The sequence below is a fragment of the Onychomys torridus genome, chromosome 8 (assembly GCF_903995425.1).
Source record: "Onychomys torridus chromosome 8, mOncTor1.1, whole genome shotgun sequence".
In the NCBI taxonomy this organism is placed as follows: Eukaryota; Metazoa; Chordata; class Mammalia; order Rodentia; family Cricetidae; genus Onychomys; species Onychomys torridus.
This window is the reverse complement of record NC_050450.1, coordinates 21,026,677-21,039,137: the sequence shown is the minus strand read 5'-3', so window position 1 is coordinate 21,039,137 and position 12,461 is coordinate 21,026,677.

The following is a 12,461-nucleotide window of genomic DNA, read 5'->3' as shown; positions in this document are numbered from 1 at the left end:
AAGCTTCTCTTTCCCTCACCCCTGGGGTCCTACACACTAAGTACCACACAGAGCTAATAATAAGGGGTCGTTCAGTGAGCACGTCCTACATGTGAAAGACTTCCATTTCATCTGTAGGCCCTTACAAAAACTCTGGAGTAGGCCTCCCCATCACTTTGCATTGGACATAAAAGAAAACCGAGAAAGACATGGTAGCTCTATGCCTTTCTGCGCAGCCCAAAGGGTTCTTCTCTGGCGTCATAATTATGCCCCGGGATCTAGTCCCAATGAGGCACCTTATCACAACCCCCACTTGCCCCACAAGTGTTCTCACCTGTAGTGCACAGGAAGAATAGAGGACTCATGGAGGGCAGAGGTGTGAGGAGAGATGTGGGGCAGGCTTAAACAGGCTGGCTCACTCACTGCAGCCTAGTTGGCCTGTGGATAAATCTCCAGGAGAGATGAAGGGAGAGGGAGGCGGAGGGAGGGAGGGAGGGAGGGAGGGAGGGAGGGAAGAAAAACAGAATGACCCCAGCCAGTCTGGAACACAGATGGGCACAGAGCAGCAGTAGACATGTCTGGACCCCAGAGTACCACCGCACCTTCCCAGAGCCAGGGTCTTACCTAGGTTGCCTGTAGCTCAGCCCGGTCCTGGAAGTTGTTTTGGCTCCTATATGGGGGTGTGGAAAATATGAGTATTTCAGGCATCCAGTTCTGGGAACAGAATCTGACCTTGGCTATTAAATGTACCCAGGGAAAAGCTTCCAGAAATCTGAGGGAGGAGACACCAGCCATGGCCCCTTCTCTTCCTGCTGTCCCAAATGTGGCCTGCCTAGGCCTAGACTTCTTTCCCCAGACTGTGGCTGAGGCCCTTTCCCACAACCCCAGCTGCTTGGGCAACACAGCAGCTCCGCAGTCGCTAGCCAGGCCTGAAGCCTGTATACCTGCTCTATCCCTAGGGTGGGAGGTCTCTCAGGGCTCTCAGAAACCACTCTGTGTGTGACTGCATCCTAGAGCCGTTCATGAAGAGGAGGCCCCTCACTAAAGTTCACCTTCTCACCTCCGGGTGGCCATGTAGCCTAGGTCTTGGTGTCCCAGCTAGTGCATGCTCTCTGAGCATCTGATGGCGTCCAGTATGGAGGACGTGGGAACAGAGACACGCAAGTGGGTCCAGGCCTGCTTCTGGGTGAGACCCTGGACAGGTTACTCTCCTCTCTAAGTCTGTTGGATCTCTGAGGAGGGAGCGGCACCTCCCACCTCGTGGGTTATGCCATGGTGATGTCATATCGTCAATGCTAAGCACAGGGCTCTCTTTATCCTTTCTGTGGTTTCAGTTACCCATAGTCAATGTTGGTCTGAATACCAAATGGAACACTCTGGTAATAAGTAACCCATATGCTTAAACTGTTCATTCTCCTAAGTATCCACAATGTACCTGCTGCCCAGCCTGAAGTCACTGCAAAGTTAACTGGCTAGTCAGAGCCACTGTCCCAGTAGGGCACGACTCAGGCTGAGTAAACCCGACATACTTCATAATGACCCAGAGTGGAAGCAGTCAGGTGAAGGCAGTGCCTGGGACAGGAACTGTTGTCCCTGACGCTGCAGGGCCGGAAAGAAGGGTTAGCGAGGCAGAGGTACTTGGATATGCATCCACGAGGGTATTAGAAGATGTCTCTGGTGGATATAGGGGACTAGGCAGTTGCTTGCCCACCCAACCCTCTCTCTACCAACGACAAGCCTGCTGGGCTTCCCTTGTCTAGCTTTGTGGCTGCTCTGCCAGGATTAGGCGCAGCTCGGCTCCCAGCACAGTCTTCCACATGATGGAGCTGTTGAGTTCCGTCCCACCCACGACAAACAGAGCCTCTGAATGCAGCACAGCTCCTTCCCACCAAGAAGGAAAACTGGGTGCCGAGACAGGGGCTTACCAGGCCTGCTTTCGAGCTGGTCCTGGCCCCTTGCCCCTTGTTTACTTTGGCTCCTGGTCAAGAATGCTGGTCCAGGCCTGGGAGGCTGACCTCCTGACTCTAGAGGGAAAGTCACACTTTCGCTCAACTCCCAGGAGCAGTCTGCCATTCCAGGAGAGGCGTGGGAAGGGCCAGGCCTTCCCCAGCGAAGGCGATGGAGCTGCCTGTGCCCCGACCGTCGCTTCCAGCCTCTGCACTGCCCCCGGGGATAGTCAGCCCACCTCAGTGGGAAAGAAGATGCCCCTGCCGGGGGGTCGGGTGGGGTGGGGGGTGGTGATGGGGGGTCCCTGAGCCAGCCTGGGGCAGACATGGGAAGTCGCTAGAAGGGAACCATCCAGACACTCCCCTTGCTTGCTCTCACTCTCCTCCCTCTCTGTGCCAATCTTGCCTCCACATGGGCCCCATCTGGCTGTCCCCTGACAAATCCACAGGTACCTTGTTTTAGCTGCTGCGGTGGCTGTACAGATGCCCGAACTTGCGGGGAGACTCCCCTGAGGCTTCAGAAAAGCCAGGCGCTGGAGGCAGGGCAGCTGTAGGCCAGCAGAGAGACCGTCCTGAGTCCTGCCAGCAGAAAGGGGATGCCAGGCCAAGGGGCAGAGGGCCGCAGGTTGGCGCGCCGCTGGGGTGAGGCGACAGTCCAAGCTGACATTCTCCTGCCTCACCAGGCTCTTCTCCAAGACGTCCCCAGATGCCATTCCCTGATGGCTTTCGAGCAGGCTTCCTCCCTGTGGCGACACAGGGGCACCTCCTCAGGGACAGCCCGCACTTTGGCCTCGGGAAAGCCGCGAACCTGAAGTTGGAAGGGGCTTTGGGCAGTTGGAAGGGAAGGAACTGGGGCTCTCTTTTCGGAAGATGATGCATTATCGCCCTCTTGCGGTCAGGATGAGATGTGGCACCTCCTCCCGCTCGCATAAGAACCCGACCCTCCAATCAAATCCAGAGCAACTCTTGCCCGGCATCCAGCACACCCTCCAGGTGACACCCAGCAACCAGGAAAGGAAAAATCCTGTGACTGACTTCGCAGGTCTATGTTAACATGAGGTGGAAATGTCAGGGTGACATTGGGGCTGGTTTTGGATGGCCTAGCATTGGGGTGGGAGCCTACTGGAGGAACTGAGACAGTACAGGATCCCAGGATAACCATATCCTGAGGGACCGGGAAGCGGTGCATGCACTCCATCTATCTGGTCCTTGTGTCAGGCCACCGGTCTCCGGCTCACTTTAATTCACCCAGACAAGCTATGCCAGGAACCTTGAAGCAAGGCAGTGGGAAATAGGGACATAGTCAGTCACAGTAAGGGTGCTAAAACCGTAGCTTTGGCTATAGGAATATGAATGTCTCAGAACTTGAGGAATTTGTCACCCAGGGACTCAGAGGTCTGCTCTGGGTGTGTGGCAGGTCTCTGGGTAGCACAGCCAACTGCTTTTCAAGGTGGCAATTCAAGCCCAGTATGCATGGCTTGAACGTTGAGCTCCACACATCCCTAGAACGGGACTGCAAAGCACCTGAGGCAGGCTGGGTGGCAACAGCCATGACAGTGCCAGCCTGCTCTCTCAGGGACACCATGGCCTTCAGGCAGGTAGGCCACATCTTCCAAACATCAGGCCAAGGGCCCCTCTCTCCAATTTTACAGTGACAAGACTGAGATTCACTCTCATGGGACTAGCTTTGATATGATGTCACGAAAACATCTGTGCAATATGATGTGATTAAAATAAATATTATATTAATAAAAAAATAAAATAGATACACAGAGGCTGGAGGTGTGGCTCTGGGTGGGGGGAAGGGGTACATGTGCTCAGCGCACTGGAAGCCCCGAGTTCAATCCCCAGTACTGTAACAATAAAATAAAGAGTTGTGTTCATAAAAATACATGAATAGTGAGTCATGGGGAGAAAGCTGAAGGCCTGCCAGCAAGATGACTCAGCAGGTAAAGGCACTTGCTACCAAGGCTGAAGACCTGAGTTCTGTTCCTGAGACTGCATGGTGGATGTAGAGAGCCGAGTTCTGCCAGCTGTCCTCTGACCTTTACATGCGCCCCATGGTGTGTGTGAGTGCGTGTGCATGTGCGCACATACACACACACACACACACACACACACACACACACACACATACAAGTAAACAAATGAAATAATGCTAAAGGTATTTATTGAAGTGTTAACCAAAGTGGTCTTGACAGAGGAATGGCAGAAATGAGGAGATGTTTTATTTTCTTAATTTGTTTCTCTGCATTACAGCAACACGTTTATAGTTGTATATTATGAAAATGATTGTTTAATTCAAGAAGGTTCTAGACAGGTGCATAAAGTGAAAACTGTCTAAAGAAAAAGACCCAAGGGACACTTGGGTACAGGATGTGGAGCTCAGAGCAGAACACTTGCCTAATTTGTACGAGGCCCCAGGTTCCATCTCCACCACCTCATACAACAATGTATTGGCTAATTAACTCAACTCCAGTCTGCCCTCGGGCCTCACTGTCCCGTGCAAGGAAGATATGAAGCAGACACTACAAGAGAAGCTGGTGATGTGGCTCGGGTAGCCTAGGACATGAAGGGGCCCAGACCTAAGCTGAATGGGTCACAAAGTCCTTCCAGAGCAGCCTTGAAGTGCTTCTTCAAGTGTAAGCCGAATTGCTAAACTGTCTTATTAATAAAACCCCGGAGCCAGGTATTGGGGTGAAAACCAAGAGATCAGAGGAATAGGACCAGCCACAGCCAACCTCACCTCACCAACTCCTCAGCCTCCAGAGAGAGCTACTTCCTGTGTACCCACGCCTATATGCCTTTCTGTTCTGCCATCTCATTTCCTCTCTGCCCAGCTACATCACTTCCTGTCTGTCTGTACAGACCTCCAGACCTCTACGGTTAGTGCTGGGATTAAAGGCATGTGCCACCATGTCTAGCTCTGTTCCCAGTGTGGCCTTGAACTCACAGAGATCTCAATGGATCTCTGCCTCCTGAATGATAGGATTAAAGGTGTGTGCTACCACTGCCTGACTTCTATATTTCATATAATGGCTGGCTTTTTCCTCTGATTTCCAGATAAGCTTTATTAGGGTGTACAATATATTGGGGGAACACAATATATCACCACATTAAAGTGTGAGAAGTTGGTCCTCAGAGAGAGACAAGCAGGAAGGGTGTGCCATCAGATGGAACAGTATATGCAAAGGCCTGGGGGCAGCTTCCTCCTGCCTGGATCCATCAGACCTTACCCCATCCCTTGAAAAGGATTTGGAGAAAAGGTTGACACTCTCAGGAATTGTTTTAAATGCTTCATTTTAAATAGTCCTTTTTATTACCCCCTCTTTACCCTAAACAAGGAAAGGCTTGGACCCACCAATGGAGGCCTCTCCCTTGAGCAATGGCCTGCTAATACTAAGACATTGTGTCAGATTGAAGGAGAGAGAGACTCCCTGAGGACCATTCACCCATCCCCACTTGTCTGCAAGAGTAGAAAGAGCATGCCCTGGGGGTGGGTAAGATGTGGGCACTGGACTTTACATGGTGCCAGTATTCACAGCACCTCCTATCCATGGGTTCTCCAGCAGCCGAGCAGCAAGACACCTAGACCACCTTCCGATGCCTGGTCTGGCCACAGTGAAATTGTAATTGTCCCCAGTGATGGGAAAGAACCTGTCCCCTATTTCCTGGGTAGGAAAGAGGATGGGTGGGGGTTGGCGCGTGAGAAGTCAGTATGCAGGGTTCCTTATGGCTTTCGGCCATTTTTTTTTAAAGTGTTGACAGCTACCTTTGGAGTCAAGATCAAATCCAGGCTCCCGTGCACAGGAAAGTGGGGTTCTGTAGCCTGATGATCCAACTTCCCTTGTGTTCCTCCTCTGCTTCCAGCACCGGGCTGCATCTCCCTGAGCCCATCTGGAATGAGCCCCCACTGCATGCCAAAGGCTGTCATTTCCTCCTTGTCTGGAATTGCTCCTTCTTAGTTCCACAGAAAGATGCCCCAGGGCAGGAAGCAAATAGAAATGGGGGATCACTAGTCTGGATTACCATGGCAACAGACAGACTAGAAAATGGACTCCTGGGTTCTCTGCCTGTTTCTCATCAATACACTGGTACTATTCAATCCCTTAACTGTGACTTTGTGAAGACGGGGAGAACCCCAGGGGAAGGGAGTTTCAGAAGAGGAAGTAAGTTGAAGAAAGTTCATGTCATGCATGTCTGGGTTTGTGGATCGAGAGTCATACCTGTTGGTCACATGCTCCTTTCTGTCTGGAATGTTCCCACCCACTCTGGGCACACACACACATACACACACACACACACACACACACACACACACACACACACACACACTGCCTGGATCACCTCCACTCACTCACTTCTATTAACCCTATTTCCATATGACTTCTGCTTGCCAAGCTCCAGCCAACCCACTCCATCAGGCTGAGTTCATCTATAATCATTCAACATCCTGCTCAAGAACAAGGCTGGTATCTAATTTGCTACTGAAACCCTACTGTACAAACAGCACCTGGCTCCTAGTAGACACCACATAAACATTCCCTCACTTACATAGATAACTACCCAATGGGTGAGGGAGACAGAGATGGGGATGAAGTTCCAAGACGGACTTAGGTCTCATGGTCACAAAACTGGCTTCAGGCCTTGTGGTGTGAAAGCACAGCCCCTACCGCCTGCCTCTGGCCGGCTTCTCCCTCTACTCTGGAAGGGTTCTGGGGAGGAAAAGCAGGCAGGAAGCGTGGAGCATGCTAGCTGTGCCCAAGGGAAAGATTTTTCTGAGTCTAGAAGCCTCTAAGGACAGGAGACAAAGGTCAGGCCCTTCATGGTGACTGAGAAGTACGCCATTTCAATGCTGCTTAGTTTTATCTGTGGGTCTGGCTCCTGATCCCATGGTGGTTTCTCACAGCAGGCCATGTGGAGCACAGGCTCACAGGCATTCTAGTCTTGAGAACACTTGGCAGATAGCTCCCGCCTCTTAGTGAATACCCTTCCGAATCCAGAAAGGATTCCCCTGTGTTAGCTCCCATTCAGTAAACATGCCAGTGTGCACAGCCCCTTTATGTTCTCGGTCTGCAGACGACAGACATCTTGGAAGGAGAGTGGTGGTATCAGGACCCTTGGGAATGCCGAAAAGTCAGGGTAGTGTTTACACACCTGCCTGCACCCCTGAGGTCATCCCCAGAATGCTTCAGTGGTTGTCTCTCCTTGTCTACAGTTGGACCTCCCACACTTTCAGTTGCCCACAGCAAACACAGTGTTCTCGGGGCGGGGGCTGCCTCCCAGCCCTGCCTGGCGGCTCATGCAGGCAGGTCCCATTCCCTAGACCAAGAGCACTATTTGTATTAATGCCTCAGTCCTGGCATAGCTGCTCCAGAGCCACCTCACGTGACCACACCAGCAGCCTTATGTTCCTTCACATTTACTTCGTGTCACTGGGTCTTTCGAACTTACCCCATTAAAAAAGAGAAGGCAAGGACAGGTGGGTTTTATCTGCATTCTCTGCCCAGCACCTGGTCCCATAGGCGATCAGTCGGTCTTTGGAGAATACTCTCATGGGGTCCATCACAGAGGTTCAAGGGCTCCCCTCAGGGGCCAAAGTCAAGAGCACAGCAGGCAGAGGAAACAGCAGTCACTTCTGGCTGATGTGGCAGAATAAGATGACCCTCTTCTGCATCTGTGCTTCCACACCCATGGGTTCAACCACCTGCGGGCTGGAAACATTTAGAAGAAAATCACATCTATACTGAACATTTGAAGACCCTCCTTTTTTATTTTTTCAAGTTATTCCCTAAAAAATATAGTCTGACAACTGTTGGCAGAGCATTTGCTTTGTGTTAGGGATGACTCTACAAAGATGAACTGACATTCGGGAGGATATATGTAGGCCACACACAAATCCTTCACTGTTTGTAAAAGGGATGTGAGTATCTAGGGTGCTGGCATCTTCCAGGGCCCTGGAATAATTCCCCACAGAGACTAAGGAGTGAGTGTACTCTGACCCGCGTGGCTTACCAACAAGAAAAGTTATTTCTGGAGTTGAGAAATCCAAGACTGGGATGCCTGTAGACCCCTTGGTGTGCCCGCACATGCTAGGGGGCATGGGGGACTCCCCTGGAAGCCCTTTAATAAAGCATTGATCCCCTTCTTGAAGGCCCCATCTTCACAGCAGAAGCAGCCTACAAAGCTCCCTTCCTTGAGAGGTTTGAATTTCAGAATGTGAGCTGTGGGGAGGGTACAGACACTCGGGTAATAGCTAGAAATTTGTGTTTTGAGGCAGAGACAACCCAGAATATGCTGGAAGGACTAGATGGGAGAGGAATCAATTATGAGCCCTAAATGTCCAACCTGAGGCGGCAGAGAGACCTGAGATGCCCGTGAGACTCCCACTATTACTATGGGTCTGGAGCCAGGAAGAAAGTTCTAGAGCCAAGACATAGAGGTGAGGGCAATGCCACCCGGGAGATATTTAAAAAACCCTAGCTTGTGTGAGATCAAAGGCAAGGGTTGGCAGAGAGAAGGGGGCCTCGGGACTGAGAGATTAAGCAGACTGTGCGGCATCCGGGAGTCAAGAGAGGATGGATGGCCTCTCAGACAGACGGAGAAGCCTGTAGCAAAGACGCCGCTGCTGAGGGAGGCGGAACAGTGGCACCAGCAAGGACAAGGGCTCCAGGGAGCTACACAAGCGTTGACTTGATACCCAGATGTCCTGCAGAGTGACTGGGGAGCTGAGGTAAAAACATACATCGTCTCTCCTGAAAGGAAACCGGAGAAACAGGTGATGGCTGGAGTCGTACAGCGTTCGGAGGCTCTCGGTATGAACGGCTGATTGGCCTTCACGACATGAGAAACTGGTGTTTGAGGGTAAGAAGAGTCAACACAGTGACCATCTGGGTCCTGAACAAATTCACAGAGAGCCCTCAAAACCAAGACAGCCAGGAGTCACCCCCATCTGCAAAGTCTGCTCATGAGCACTCTCAAAATGTCTCCAACAACTAATGCTTCAGTGTAGAAGCCAGAAAGCTTTGGGTGTTCAGGGTCTGCTGTAGCCGAATTTCCAAGCTGTCTTATTAAATAAAAAACATGGAGCCAAATATAGGGATGAAAGCCTTAGAGATCAGGGAAATAGTGAGAGCCACCAACCAACCTTAACCCACCAACTCTACAGCTTCCCAATGCCATGACTCCCTGTCTGTCCAGGCTTTTGTTGCCTTGCTGTTCTGCCCTCTCGTTGGCTAACTTAGCCCAGCTACCTCACTTCCTTGTCACTGCCTGTCTGTACAGACCTCCAGGTCTCTATGGTTGGTACTGGGATTAAAGGCATGTGTCACCACACTTGGCTCTGTTCCCTAGTGTAGCCATGAACACACAGAGACCCTGCCTGCCAAGTAATCAGATTAAAGGTGTGATACCACTGCCTGACTTTTGTGTTTACTTAAAACGGCTTGCTATTTTCTCTGATCTCCAGGCAAACTTTATTTATTAACATACAAATAAAATATCGCCACAAATAAAATATCGCCACAGTATGCTGTTTTTGTTGACATCTAGGACCTGTATAGAGTGATGGGTTTCATTATGACATCTTTACCTGTATATGTAGCATACTTTGTGTTCAGTTCCATTTCCCTCCCTTATCCCTTACAAACACACACACACACACACACACACACACACACACACACACACACATATGCGCGCGTGCGCGCATGTGCACGCTGCTCCCCTTCCTCTTCCCAAATAACCCAGATCCTGCTCTCATCTCTTCCTCTTGATTCTGCATAAGAGAAAAACAGCTTGCAGAATGGTGACTCTCAGTCCAGACTAGACTGGCTTTGGAATCACCTAGGACACACCTCTGGGTGTGTCTGTGAGAGTTATCCTGGAGGCTTAACTGAGTGGGGAGACCTGAGTGTGCAAGGCACCATCCCACAGGCTGGAGGCAGGAGTCTCTACCGAGTAAAAAAGAAAGAGCAGCAGCGTCTCTCTCTCTCTGTTTGCTGGCTGCAGAAATTGTGACCAGCTGCCTCATGCTCCTGAGGCTGAGAGCTGATCTCACTTTCCCTGCCAGGATGGGCTGCACCTTCAAACTGTGAGCCAGAACAAACCTTCCTCCATACTTTTGTCTGGTATTTTGTGGCAATGAGAAAAGTAATTAATGTATGTGATGTCCATCTTTTGGGGTCTGTCTTATTTGTCTTAACGTGATGCTCTCTAGTCCCACACACTTGACTGTATGTAGATGATGTGTTTTGTTATTATTGATCATGGAATGAGACCCCTCTGTATCTTCTTTCTAGTTTTTATCTTTCTCTTTTTTATTGAGTTTGGTTTGGCTGTCAGCTAATTGTTTTTGTTTGTTTGGTTTTGTTTGGTTGTTGTGTAACTGGTCTGTATGCAGGTAAGTACACCACATGTGCCTGGTGCCTGAAGAGGCCAGAAGAGGGCACTGGATCCCTGGGAACTGTAGTTACAGAGAGTTGTGAGCCACCATGTGGACTCTGGGAACCCAATCCCAGTCCTCTATAAGCGCAGCAAGTGCACTTGACCTCTGAGACATCTCTTCAGTCCCTTGGCTTGGTTTTTTTGAGGCAAGATTTTACTCTGTAGCCCAGGCTGCCCTGGAACACACTATTTAGCCCAGAGTAACTTTAAATTTGTAGCTAGCAAATCCTCTTGCTCTAGTCTGACCTTGGTTCTCACAGCTTTTCTCCCGAGTGGCCCAGATGGGTCACATGGGAAACTCCAGCTTTAGCTTTTAGCTTTGGAGCACATTCTGCACTGGCTTGCATAGCAGCTGAACTAATTTACATTTCCACAAGCAATGTATAAGCCATACCTGGGCCCCAAAGCCTCAACAGCCTGTTTGTTTGTTTTCCTGATGGAGCCACTCTGATGCCTGGGAAACGGGCTTTCGGTGTAGATGGGCCTGTATTTCCTTGATGGCTAAAGATGCTGGATTTTTAATTCATGTTTTCGTTTGCCATCTATATCTCTTCCTCCTCCTCCTTTATTTTCTTTCAAACAGGGTTTCTCTATATAGTCCCGGCTATTCTGAAACTGACTGTGTAACCAGGCTGGCCTCAAATTCAAGAGATCCGATTGTCTTTGCCTCTCAAGTGCCAGGATTAAAGGCGTGCGCCACCACGCTTGGCTATATTTCTTCTCTTTAAAGTGTCTGTTCAGTTCATTTGCCCATTTATTAGTTAGCTTATCTGTTCTTTTGTGTTTCATTTCTTTATGTATTTTAGATATTAGATATTAGCTGCCAGATAAATATCTAGAAAAGACTTTCTCCATTTTATGTCCTGGCTCTTCTCTCTGGGCAAGCTGTATCAAAGCTTTTCATCTGATAGGATCTCATTTGCCAATCCTGGTTTTTCTCTGGCAGACGGACAGGATCGTTGCTGACTGTGTCCTGGGAAGTTTTCGTCTAGGAGTTTCAAAGTTTCAGGTCTTCTATTAAGGTTTGACCCACTTTGACTTGTTCTTTAATAAGGCAAGAGGAGGGATGCTGGCCCACTCTTCTGTTTGTGGATATCTAGTTTTCCCACATCACTTGCATGGGACTTTTTTCCTACAACCTGTGTTTGGGGCAACTTTTACAAAAAGACAATTTCAGCTGTGTGGGTTTATTTGTGTGGGCTCTGCTCTGTTCCACTGCTCTATATGTCTGGTTTCTCTGCCCCACTGTGTTGCTCTGTTACCATAGCTCTGTAGTGTAACTTGAAACCAGGTATCATGACACATACAACAAAGTGTCTCCCCACCCCCACCCACATCATGTTGGCCATCTAAGTCTTTCATGCTTCCATTTGCATTGGGATTATTTTTTCTAGTTCTGTGAATGGTGTCTTCATGATTTTGATGGAGAGTACAATGAATCTGTTGATGCCTTTAATTTTTTGAAGACTATTTGAGACAGGGTTACATATGTTAATTTTCATGGAATTACATACTGTACTTTACGTGTGTGTGTCCAGTTTAAGCACATTCCCACCCCCTGGCCCCCTACCCTCCTTCTCATTCGTCCCTCTGGTTGCTCAGGCAGTTTCCTGTTGTCCATACACATATCATCTTACATATCTATGAACTCTAGGACCCATAAGTGAGAGAAAACATACACTATGTGTCTTGCTGAAACTGACTCAATTCCTTTACTCTCTCCAGCTGTATCCATTGTCCTGTAAATGATACAAATTCACCCTTCTTTCTGTCTGGAAACATTTTATTGTGACACCCGGGGATGCCTCAGCTGGCAAAGTGTTTGCCACACAAGCATTATGGTCTGAGTTTGGATCCCCAGCACCCACACAACCAGGTACGGTGGCACACGTCTGTAATCCCAGCTCTGAGAAGGCAGAGACTAAGGGGTACCTGGAGCTTGCAGGCCAGTCTAGCCAAATAGACAGGCTCCAGGTTCAATGGTAGACCCCATCTCAAAATGGAAGATAAAGAAAGAGTGATTGAGAAAGGCTTGTGACATGAACCTCTTGCCTCTCCACACACACGCATATACATATATATATATCCATA